Genomic DNA, 13196 nt, shown 5'->3' with positions numbered 1-13196 from the left:
GGAAAGTCCGCGAACTCAGGTGTAAAAAGCCTTGCGGCACTGAACCCCGCGGGGCCCGGCTGGGCGGCCCCCCAGCCCCACGCGGTTCCCCTTCTCTCGCCGTGTCCTCCGCGTGGAGTTGAGCTGGTTCCCGGGTTAGCTCCGGGCTACGGGGGGAAACGCTCTCTGGCGCTTCGGGTCGCCGCGCTGCCCGGGAGACCCGGGCCTCCACCAGAGCAGCGCGCAGGCGCGCCCGTCCAGTCCCGAGGCTCCCCTTCGCAGCGCGGACGCGGGGCAGCGGGGCTCTGACGTCCACCCCCCCCACCCCTCGGCAGGTGCGTCAGTTCTCACTCTTTGGCGGCCGCTCACCCACCCGCTCAGCCGCTGTGCCCGGGCAGCGGGAGGCGGCGGGCGCGGCACAGGAGCTCGGGCAGCGCGCGGGGCGGCGCGCGAGGCCGGCCCACAGGCGCGTTTGGCAGCCCCGCGACGCCGCGCAGACGGGGAAGAGGGAGGCGGGCCTCTGCAGGCGGCCCGGAGGGAGGCCGGTCCCGTGGGTCGCGCGGGCCGCGGCGAGGACCTGGGTTTGTCCCGAGTCCTGGGGCGTCACCGGCGGGCTTGCAGGGAGCAGGACGACGCCGGCCTCAGCTGGCGCCTGAAGAGAATCGCTGACACCCGCCTACCGGGTTCGCGGGAACGTGTGATGAGAACAGGGACACCCCAGTTCGGACGGCGACTTCTCACGACGTCGGGCTTCCTGCTCTGGTGAGCGGGGGTCTTCGGACCTCCCCCCCCGTGGCAGCCCCTCGCTTCGTCCGAAGGGATCCCTGGACAAGCCGGGCAGGAACCCTGAGGGCTGAAGCGACCCTCCAGGAAGCCGGCAGCCCGGCCCGGTGACAGGCTCCCCACTGCGGCTTGGCAGTAACACTTAGGACGGAGCACGTGGGGATGAAGAGGGGGAAGGGTGGCCTCTCCAGTTCCCTCAAGGCCGGCTTCACCGATGTTAGCAAAAGGAGTGACCTTCCTCAGCAAGGAAGCTCATTTCAGCCCGGTTCACGCAGCCGGGCTGGCGGGCAGCCACAGCAAGTGTCCTAGACCGGCGGCCCCCAGCCTCTTTGGCCCCAGGGACCGGTTTCGCGGAAGACGACTCTTGCACGGACGGGCTGGGGACAGTTCGGGCGGGAACGGGAGCGGTGGTTCAGGGGGTCACGCGGGCGACGGGGGGTGGGGGGGCGCCGACGGAGCCCGCGCTCACGTGCCGAACAGGCTGCAGACACACAGCACTGCCTCTCAGGAAGGAAGAGCGCTGCCGCCCCCCAGAGCGAGTGAGGGCACCCCCCTGGGAAAGCAGCCCGTTCACTGCAGGCTGAGACTGTACTACGTGTTACGTGGATTTACCTTCCTGTTCCATGACACGCCAAGGCCTGTTTTGAAATTTAGAGATTACCGCAAGCGAGGCTTCGTTCGGCACGTGGCAAAAGTGGGAGCCAGCCGAAGGTCCATGCCCGCCCCCTGGGGCAGTGCCCACCTCATGGAAGCTGCCGCCCGGAAGGTTCTCAGGTAATGAAAGGACCGGCTGCCTCTGGAGCTTTTAAGAGGAGACACATGGAAAGTCTGAAAATAAATGTCTGCAGCTTCCATTAAAGGCGTGCTCTTCCGAGGGAATCCCATGCGCTCCCAGTTCCGTGGAGGGAGCCCCTGGTGACCAGAGTCCGTTCACAAGGGCATCAGGAGGAGGTAGCTCGTACTCTGGTCTTGAAGAATGAGTACGATTTGGGTGGGTGCTGTGCTCGGAAGTGTTTGTGTCTCCCCAAAATTCATATGTGGTAATGCTGACCCCCCAAAGGGAACGGCATTGGTGGGGGGGCGGGCTTTGTGAGGTGCTTAAATCATTAGGGTGGAGCCCTCACGCGTGGAGTCAGCGCTCTTACACAGGAGGCGCCGGAGAGATCACTAGCCCGTTCCACCATTTGAGGACACAAGAAGTCTGCAGCTGTGCTGCCGCCCTGATTTCAGCCTTCCAGCTCCCAGAGCTGCGAGAAACAGATTTCTGTCGTTTAATTAGCTAACTAAAATGAATTTTAGAAATTATAATGTTTCAAAATATTTTATCAATTAAGCTATTGTGCTTTCCCCTAACAGTGTTCTGATTAAAAAAAAAAAATCCAACCCTCTGACACGTTGACCTGACAACGTTGATACCACCCTCAGGGTGCCCCGCTTCCCAGTGTGAGAGGTGACACTCTAGGGCCATCAGTGCCGCCACTACCACCCCATGCTCCAAGAATCGGGCCCACACACCAAAAAAGTGTAAATGAAAGTCGGGCCTGGGTGGGGAGGGAGGAAGGGAGGAGCTAAGAATCCTGCCCGGGTTCCAGAATATGCCTGGATTTTTAGATGGCGCTCAAGTCCTTTACTGCACCCCTAATCCTCCAGGGCAAACCTCTATTCTTCCTGCAACCCTTGGGACCTGGGCTGATTCCAGGTTCTACAGCTATTGCTCCACCCATCAGACCAACCTCTCTCCTTGCTTACTTATGAAGAAATGTCATGAGCTGTGCATTCACAGAAGAAAACCAAAAGGTCTTACATCATCCTATGTTGGTTCAGATGTATTGCTCATGAAGTTCACGTCAGTTTTTCTGTTTTTCAAAATCACCATGCTCGCAGCCAAATCAGCCATCAGCTGTTACCTTTTTAAAATTTCAAATACTGAAGTATTCTTGTTTTCCTGAAATGTCTTAAAAAGGTTATTTCCAGGCTGACACTCTGCTTGCCACCTTTTATTTAGAAGCACATTTTTAACATATTCACTTCAATTCTCTAAAAGAGAAAAGGACCAAAAAAGTAAATAAAGCAGTGGCTGAGGTTACTACCCATCCATCAATCCCTGGGCCCTGATTAAGCCCAAGCCATGAAAACATAGCCTTTGAAGGCAGTGGCACCTGCCAGACCCTCTTTCAAAAGGGACCCTTGTTGCCCTTGAGGGTTTAGAATTGAAAAGGAAAGCTCTTCAAAGCCATCAGAAAGTGAAAATTAATCTAAGTGCATCCACGTAGCACAAGAGTGTCAGAATTTATAATTAGGGGTCATAAATCTTTTTGCAATGGAGCAAAAATAAATAAGCATGTGAGAGCCAAATCGAAAGGCGGTGGGCGTTCACACACTCCAAGTGTCAGCTTTAATTTATTTCTCTACTTGGAAAGGGGAGACTTTGAAAGCTGGCTGCCAGTCTGGAGGGAGCCCCCTCAACTCTTCTTCTGGCCCAGACAATGGTCTGAATGTTGAGGGGAGACATCCAAAGAATAAACAGGAAGCTTTTGACTTCTTGCGCTGAAAAAGAGCTCTTCGGAAGGTGGGGGTGGTGGTTGAGGGAGAGAAAGCAGAAAGAGAAGAAACCTCGAGGAATCTCTTTTGTGTAATTCAGAATACTCGGCACATTAAAACCAAATACCAGGACTTCCCTGGTGGCACAGTGGTTAAGAATCCACCTGCCAATGCAGGGGACACGGGTTCGAGCCCTGGTCCGGGAAGATCCCACATGCCACAGAGCAACTAAGCTCGTGCGCCACAACTACTGAGCCTGCGCTCTAGAGCCCGCACACCACAACTACTGAAGCCCACACGCTCTAGGGCCTGTGCTTCACAACAAGAGAAGCCACCACAATGAGAAGCCCTCACACCGCAACGAAGAGTAACCTCGCTCGCCGCAAGTAGAGAAAGCCTGCATGCAGCAATGGAGACCCAACGCAGCCAAAAATAAATAAATTTATATATATATATATAAAAACAAATACCAACAAACAAATGAAAAAGAAAAGTCTGATTTACAGTATGCTGTTGGATGCACCTAGAGGGGCTTTGGAAAGACATTCACAGACCATTTTAACTGTATTGAGAACTCTGCTAGGACAACAGGTATATGTATGTAAATATGTACATATGTATTCACACAGTGCAGAGGGCACATAATCATTTCCCTTGCGGATGGAAACGACGTCATTACAGCATTAAAACTGGAGGGGATCGATAGTAATAGAATATCCTGAGAACTCCACATGGAGAAAGGTCAAGGAAAACAGCACCTGTGGAACCAATTACTTGTCATCAGACTCAGTGGCATGAAAATACACCCGTTCCCTCTCTTCTGCTGTCACTCACTTGAAGGCATCAAAACAGAAAGCTTCTTGTGAGCAAAGTAAAAGAGCCACTCCAGGAAGATTCCAGAAGTTCTCTGGGAAGATGTCTTCTGCAGCAACCTTTCGAGATTAGAACTATGCTAACAAGTTTATGAGCTGAGTCAGCGTCACACATGAAGCTGCCAGACTCCTGGGTCACCCCTGAGCTTTCGTGTTTCAATTTCCCTTGTCTATTAAATAAGAAGACATTTCTGTCCTAGTGAATCATTTTTATGTTTACAATATAATGAATTAAGAGATTGAAAGCACTTTTAAAGTATGAAGTGCCTGAAACATACAAGAAATGTATTGCTCCCAGATTACTGGGCAGAGAACACAGGGCACAGAGCAGGTAGTCACCCACACAGGAGAGAAGGCTTTGCTATCTTCTCATGGTGGCCAGCGTGGGGTGGAAGTTGGTACGTGGAGCAAGGAGCAGGTGACTCTGTGCTAGACTTGCACGCAGCCAGCTGGATTGGAAGGCGGGAGCTCACAGGCAGCGGGGGGCTTGCTTGATAGACCTCTCCACGTAGGAGACTCAGAGGAAGTCTGACTTGCTAAAATTGCAACCCCACTTTCCAGACCTGTCTGTCTTCCATCATCAAGAAGAGCTGAGGAGTTAACCAGCATTGGGAATTATTCTTTGGGGAGGAAAATACCTGATCTTACGCTAGACTTTGCATCATTGCAGGAGACAAAGCCCACCAGTTTATCTAAGGCCTATGTAGAATGCCAGTGCCATAGAGAACAGGGCACCTGTAACACTACTTGGCCGTGCTAAGTCATGGCTCCCATGAAGAGTCTCTCAAGGACCAAGGGTCAGTTGAAAGGACCCTCTTGAACTCTTCTGGCAAAGGAAGCAGGCATCTGCATGCAGTAACTAAGGGCTTAGGTTTTGGCTGGTCCTCCCACCCATTTCACCACCCTTCCCCTACACTCAGTCTGTCCCTAAACTTAACCAGCAGTTAACCAGCTTAACCAGTGGCCTTCTGCTTAAAAGTTTTATTTCATCTGAGAAGTCAGCACTTTAATATTTGTAAAATATTATGGAATAAATAATCTGCTATTCCAGGAAGCATCAACTAATCCAGGGGCACAATAACATTAACAAATTCATCTTCTTTCTGCCAATGTCCTCCCCTTTAAGCTGGTCCCCGTGGTCACCTGATTCCACCAAGAAGAAACAATCATTCCCTCTGTTCAGTAGGTTCATTTCTTATGGGTCTCCCTCACTCCTCCCGTACCCTTTATTTCTTACCATAAAACCCTAGCGGGGGCATCAAGCAATAGACATTTATTTTTGCTCAAGTTCTCTGGGTCCACTGGGCATCTTTGCTGATCCAGGCAGGCATGGCTGACTTCAGCTGGGCTCATGTGTCAGTCGGCAGGTCAGCGGGGGCAGCTGGGAGGAGCCACCTCTGCCCCACATGGCCTCTCATCCATCCTCCACCCAGCTAGCCCGGCTGGTTCATACGGCTGCTGGGCAGGAGCACACAAAGCCTCTTTAGGTTTTAGGCTGGTACCTTATTCTTCTAGAGCATTCTGTTGGCTAAAACAAATCACAACAGTTGGCCCAGATTCCAGAGGTGCAGAAACAGGCTCCATGTCTTGGTGGGAGGAGGTCACTTCTAAATCACACTGCAAAGTGTGTGGATCCAGGGAGTGATGGAGAGTTGGGGCTATTTTTATCATCAGCTTTACCTTAAATAGATGGGACAAATAAGCCTTATGTTCCACGTTAGAAGAGAATGATAACTATTTCTGTGCTTTTGCACAGATGTTTGTCCTGTCTAAATTCAAAGGTAATAACTTATTGGTTATGGAAGTCTCCAACAGCAAGTCCCCAAAGGAAAATTGCTATATTTTTTTATGAGGGGATTTTTCTGAGGGAGTTTAGCCTCCTAGTAACTAAAAATCCTTTCATTAACTGGGACAGGTAGAAGAGAAGAAGAAAAAAACCTTAATTTCAGGTTTAAAGTTTGGGACCTTTTTTTAATCCTTTAGCCTTAAGGAAAAGCAACTTTACCGAAAGAGAGTGGACTTCCCACAATGTCTGTTAACAGTGGAGGGTAAGATTTCGAGCTTCTTGGTTGATGTAAGCCTGTCTGTCCAGACTTCTGACAGCTTCCTGATAACACAGACCTGGCGGGTTTTCATATATGCGTCCACGCTGTTAATGTGCGTATATGTCTCTCAGTTGTCTGGATCCAATTTGACAGCCTTTTGGATTTCATGTAGCATAACTGTCTACTCACTGACATAATAATTTTAGGAGATTGGAGAGCCAGGGTTGAAAATGGTCTTGCCAAAGCCAAGGGAAATCTGGTCTGGGGAGAGGGCTTCCTGCGGTCCCTTTTGCAGGGAGACCTGCCTGAAACAGAGGTTGGGGTCACTTCCCACTTCCTTTTATTGGAATAGGCTAGCCCTATGGTAAAGAGATTGTTGGTCATTCTGTATCCAGTCCCTTTGCCATGTGACTTTTTGTTCTTCCTTCTAAGTGGAATGTTCTTCTTCCCTTGATTTTGGGCTCTGCTATGTCGCTTGCTTTGTCCAGCAGGCTATTAGCAACATGATGCAAGCAGAGGCTTGCTTTCTTGAGCCTCTATCATGAGAAGAACCTGCCTTGGGTAACTGAACAGTCCCAGGAAAACGAGAAACACCTAGAAGATGCTTGAACTGCTGAAATCATCCAAGCTGCCCCATTTGGCCTAAATTTGAAGCCTGCCTGCACCAGCTGACCAGCAGATACATGATCCAGAAAAAAAGCTTATTATTATTATTATTTTTTCTTTCTTTTTTTTTTTTTGCGGTATGCGGGCCTCTCACTGTTGTGGCCTCTCCCGTTGCGGAGCACAGGCTCCGGATGCGCAGGCCCAGCGGCCATGGCTCACGGGCCCAGCCGCTCCGCGGCATATGGGATCCTCCCAGACCGGGGCACGAACCCGTATCCCCTGCATCGGCAGGCGGACTCTCAACCACTGCGCCACCAGGGAGGCCCAAAGCTTATTTTTTTATGCCACCACGTTTTGTGATGGCGTGTTATGTGGCAGTGTTTCGCAATAGCTGACTGATATTAGTCCCCATGGAAAGTAGAACAGGTTATAAATTACAAGTGGAAACATGACCTTTGGCGTGTAATACAGGGTATTTCCAGTTGCAAATTTGGGGAATTGTATTTTATCAATGTGACTTGATTGGTCCTCACTGACATTCAGTTGGCACCCAAGATTCCCTCAGTAACTGAGATACCAAATGGATAAACTGGATAAAAGAAAACTAGATATTTCATTTTTTCCCATTTTTACTACAGAATTACCGTACCCCAAAGAGAGTAATGAGCCGTTATACAACCATCGCCCAGCTTCAACAATTATCAGCATTTTACAAAATTTGTTGCTGCTACCCTACCCATTGTTTTCTTGAAAATTAGCTCTTTTCAATTCCAGAACCACTAGAATTTAATTGGGTGAGTCCCTAGAGTCACTTAAAGTAGAAAAACTCTCTCAGGGTTGCTTGGGTTCTTAAATTTGAGTTCAGAAGCTTCTTATGTCTTCAGAAATTTATGCAAAAGTTTGTGTATATAAATGTTTCGGGGGAGGATGTCCCTGGTTTCCATCAGATTCAAAAGGTAAGATCTGCTTTTCTGCACAAATACCAGCCATTTTTGCCTGTTCTCACCCAACCTTGCCAGATGCCAGCATCTCGCACCCTCTGCAGGCAGAAGGTAAAGCATCAAATCACCTCAGCCCCAGGAGAATGGCTCCCTCCCTAGATGGGCAGGATCATTGATTTGTTTATGTGGGCACAGAACTAAGGCAAAGTGTCAGCTTTAATTTTAGTAGCACTAGAAGTCACAAGCCTTTAAATATCAGGAAGAACAACTCTGCCTTTCAATGGAAATGTCTTGGGTGGCTTAAGGGCTCATCTTCTAAATCTCAGCTGTCTAACAATTTCGGATGCGGCTGCCAGCAGCCTCATCAGTGGAGAGGAAGCACCTCCGGGCAGGTAGACCGAGCCCAGTGCTGTGGTTCTTGCAGTTTTGAGAACGTACAAATCACCTGGAAGACTTTAAAATCCAAGTTTCTGGGTCCCTTTCCAGACCTACCAAATTGGAGTCTCTGTGAAATCTGCATTTTTAACAAGCTCCCGTGATTGGTAGCAACTGTTCCACAGACCACACTGGAGAAGCATGGCCTGAGGCGCACCCAGGTCCAGAGTAACCATCTGAAGCTTAAAATAAGTCTTCCTGTCTTGCATTCATATTTCCTTTCAGTCTGTAAATGGGGGAGGATTTTAAAAAATAAATTGAAAAAAAAAACCGACCAAAACCCTCTAAATTCTCTACCAGCCTAGAAATCTGATTTCCAAGATTTCCAATTTCCTTTAGGGCCTGTGCACCTCTACTATTTTGTAAGTGCAACTGCTGTTGCACTGGGCTGATCCTAAAGGTTTAGGCTCTGCAGGAATTCTCATCAACCCAAACTGGGGAGAGCAGGCCAGGGACAGGGGCCACCAAAAGTTATTCATGCTACACAGGTGGCAGTGGCAGGCATGGGACATTTAGTCGAGCACGACTTGAATTTCTAAACCAGTTCTTCCCAGGAGAAATATCACAAAAGCAATGGGAGCTCCAGAAATTATCTTCAAGTACAAAAGGGAACAAGACCATAATGAGGAGTGCAGAGCTCCACGGGACAGTAATACTTGGTCCTCCCCCTCCGCGTTTGACATCAAGGCCACTGGTGCAATGTGGGTTTCATTAATGGCTCAAAGACAATATTTCACAGAGTTATAGGTTCAAGATGTTATTGAAAAACCCATGTTGTGCTTTTTATCCCACCTACCCTCTCCCCCAGGGTTTTCTTAAATCATTAAAAAAAAAAAACCTTGTTTTAACGTGGTTCCACCCAAGTCGTCATATTTCTAAGGATCTGGGACAATGCACACCAGGGCCAGTGAAACCCAAAATGGTTTGGTAGAAGGATGATACCATTTCCTCTGCCTCTTGGGGCTACAGGGGGGAAAGCTATGAACCCGTTAAGTACATAAGCAGGATCATGTGGGTGGCCCCAGAGAGAGACACCTGTTTTGCTACTAAATGCAGGATCACAAACACAATTTTTCCTTAATAATATCCTATCTGAGGTCCAGCCAGCACTGCAAGGCCAAGGAAATTTCTAGAGAAATTTAGAGCAAGATCTCACAAGGTCTTAAAGGCGTAATCTTGGGAAAGAGCCACTGCGTTAAAAGAAAAAGTCTATGAACTTTCTTTTTCACAGATGCAGACTATTCCATGTACGGCTACACTGTTTACTGGTGGACATTCAAGTTGTTTCCAGTCTCTTTTCCTATTGTAAACAAGGCAGCAATAGATAAGTAAATATATGCTAATATAAATTAAAATGCTGCTTTGATTTCCAAAGGATGGATTCCTACAATCACTGTGAATGGGTTAAGAGTATTTATAAGCATGGACATTTGGTATTTTAATAAAGATTGTTATGTTATTTTCAAAAATTACAATAACAAGTCTTCCACCAGGAGTAAAGTGCCTGTTTTCCCACATTTCTGTGATCACAGGTTATTTCTCCTCTCCCTCCTCTCCTCTGATGGGCATAAAATGATCTTATTGTCCTTTTTATCTGCATTTCTGTGTGTCAGGTTGACCACATTTGTATATGTCTACTGGTCATTTCATAGATATTTTCTCTTTTGTGAATGCCTGCTCTTACCCATATTAGGTTCTTTTTCTCATGAATCTGCAAAGGCTGAATAACATTAACACTTGGTCTTTTGCATATGTTAATAATGTTTTTTCCCAGACTTGTTTGTAACTTGTCCTTTGACACAGAGAGATTTTTTAATTTTTAGGTAGTCAATTCTTCATGGATTCTGGCTTATGCCACCCAAAGTTATAAAATATGTGTCTTAAATTTTCTTTTAAAATATTTGCTGTTAAAAAGATCAAAAACTTTAACCCATGCATCTTAAATTCATTTTTGTGTGTATTATGTGAGGTTTGGGTCTTGGCTTATTTCTTCTGATATGTAAAGCCAATCATGACAATGCTGTCTGTAAACATCACACTAGCCTCCGGTGAGCCAGGATGCCATGGGGTCATATATTAAATCCCATGAATCTGTTTCTAAAGTGTCTTTTTAAAATTCCTGTGCCTATGCTGCACTGTTTTGTTTACAGTACTTTCACAGTAAAATTTAGTAGTCTCCTATTTTTTCTAAAGATTTTGGGGCAACTTTAGCATATTGGTTTTTACACAAAAACTTTGTCTATTAAAAAACTGCCTACTGAAATTCTGATTGAAATAACATCTCATGTGATTAAGTCTTCCCATCCAGAAATATCTGAGATTAAGATCTTTCCATTTATTCAGATCTTGTCTAATGCCCTCTAATACTGTTTTATAATTGTCTTCATTTGGGTTATTAGTCCCCAATTAGGACTATGCTGCTAATATGAATGAAATTTTGCCATGCAGGCAATAATAATCCTCCTTATTCACAGATTCCATATTTGCAAACTCACCTACTCACTGAAATGTATTAGTAATCTCAAATCAGTATGGCTGTGCTTCCTCCATCATTCACAGACATATGCAAAGAGGCCAAAAATTTGAGTCACCTGATGCTGAAGTTCCCAGCTGACGTTGAACAAAACAACACTTTGTAAACAAGTGTCCTTGTCATGGTATATTTAGTGCCATGCTTTTGTATTTTTGTGCTCTTTGTTGGTGATTTTGCTGTTTAAAATGATACCTAAGCATAGTGCTGAAGTGTCATCCAATGTGCCAAGGTGCAAAAAGGCCACGATGTGCCTTAAAGAGAAAATCTGTGTATTAGAAAAGCTTCCTTCAGGTATGAGTTATAAGCATGAGTTGGTTGTGAGTTCAGTGTTAATGAATCAACAGTATATATTATACAAGGTTTCTCTAAACATAAACACATAAAACAAGTTTATGCACTGATCAGTTGACAAAATGTTATGATCAGAGTCTCACAGGAACCTGACCATGTATTTCCCTTAGGAGTTCAGTATTAACTAATTCAGTGTTATGGCAGTTTTATAGAAAATAACAAGAACTGGCTGTATGTCCTTACTTGTTATCCTTATATCAGCTTTTGATATTAAGATAAAGCGAGCTTCATTAAATTAACAAGCTTTGCATCCTTTAATATGGTCTAGAATAGTTTAAATGTATAAATTCTTTTCTTTAGGGCAATCTGTATTCAGATTGTATCTGTATCTGAATACAGTGAGTTTCTGAATACTCACTCCCTCTTCTATTTTCCAACCCAATTACATCCACCCATATTGTTAGAGATTCTTCAATGATATGGAGATAATCCATTATGTGTTTGTATTAAATACCTTATTAGTTAAATAGTAAATTTCCAATAATATAGTGTTGCTTCAAATTTAAATATAAACCTCATCCCATTATGAATTTCCTCCTGAGAAATTAAAATTTGAAGATTAAATCCTAAAGAGATCAAAATCCAAAGTTCTTGTTACAGCCCAAAAGAAAATATCCAAAAGTTTTTGCCCTTGTGTGTTAAGAGTCCAGAGAAATAGAAGTTTAACATTCTTCTTCCTCCCTAATGTCTGATTTTGCTATCACTAGATGGTCCTCAGTGCCTGGGTAGAGTGCGTGTTGGTCAGCAGCTGCAGACTGGGATGTCCTCTGGAAGGTGTGGCTCCCCTCAAACCACAGGTTGAACTAGCCTCTCGTATACCCTGCCTTTAAAAAGCCCAACGTGTTCAAAGAAAGGTAAGAATATCACAACATTGGCTTTATTTTCCTTAATTAATTTTTATTGGAGTATAATTGCTTTACAATGTTAGTTCCTGCTGTGCAGCAAAGTGAATCAGTTATACATATACATATATGCACTCTTTTTTAGATTTCCTTTCCATTTAGATCACCACAGAGCACTGAGTAGAGTTCCCTGTGCTATACAGTAGGTTCTCATTAGTTATCTATTTTACACATAGTATCAATAGTGTATATGTGTCAATCCCAATCTCCCACTTCATCCCAACACCCCCCAACTTCCCCTTTGGCAACCATAACTTTGTTCTTTACATCTGTAACTATATTTCTGTTTTGCAAATAAATTCATCTATACCATTTTTCTAGATTCCATATATAAGCAATATTATACAATATTTGTTTTTCTCTGACTTACTTCACTCTGTAGGACAATCTCTAGGTCCATCCACATCTCTGCAAATGGCACTATTTCATTCCTTTTCATGGCTGAGTAATAGTCCATCATATATATGTACCACGTCTTCTTTATCCATTCCTCTGCTGATGGACACTTAGGTTGCTTCCATATCCTGGCTATTGTAAATAGTGCTACAGTGAACGCTGGGATGCATGCATCCTTTCAGATTCTGGTTTTCTCCAGGTATGTGCCCAGCAGTGGAATTGCTGGGTCATATGGTAGCTCTATTTTTGGTTTTTGAAGGAACCTCCATACTGTTCTCCACAGTGGCTGTATCAATTTACATTCCCACCAACAGTGTAGGAGAGTTCCTTTTTCTCCATGCCCTCTCCAGCATTTATTGTTTGTAGATTATTTGATGATGGCCATTCTGGTGTGAGGTTATACCTCATTGTAGTTTTGATTTGCATTTCTCTAATAATTAGTGATGTTGAGCAGCTTTTCATGTGTTTGTTGGCCATCTGTATGTCTTCTTTGGAGAAATCTCTATCTAGGTCTTCCACCCATTTTTGGATTGGGTTGTTTGGTTTTTTGATATTGAGCTGCGTGAGCTGTTTGTATATTTTGGAAATTAGTCCCTTGTCAGTTGCTCATTTGCAAATATTTTCTCCCATTCTGAGGGTTGTCTTTTTGTTTTGTTTATGATTTCTTTTTCTGTGCAAAAGTTATGTCCCATTTGTTTATTTTTTTATTATTTTCATTACTCTAGGAGGTGGGTCATAAAAGATCTTGCTGTGATTTATGTCAGTGTTCTGCCTATATTTTCTTCTAAGAGTTTTATAGTATCCGGCCTTAC

Source organism: Mesoplodon bidens (assembly GCF_964165515.1).
Source record: "Mesoplodon bidens genome assembly, chromosome: 3".
Classification (NCBI taxonomy): Eukaryota; Metazoa; Chordata; class Mammalia; order Artiodactyla; family Ziphiidae; genus Mesoplodon; species Mesoplodon bidens.
This window is presented reverse-complemented; position numbering follows the sequence as displayed.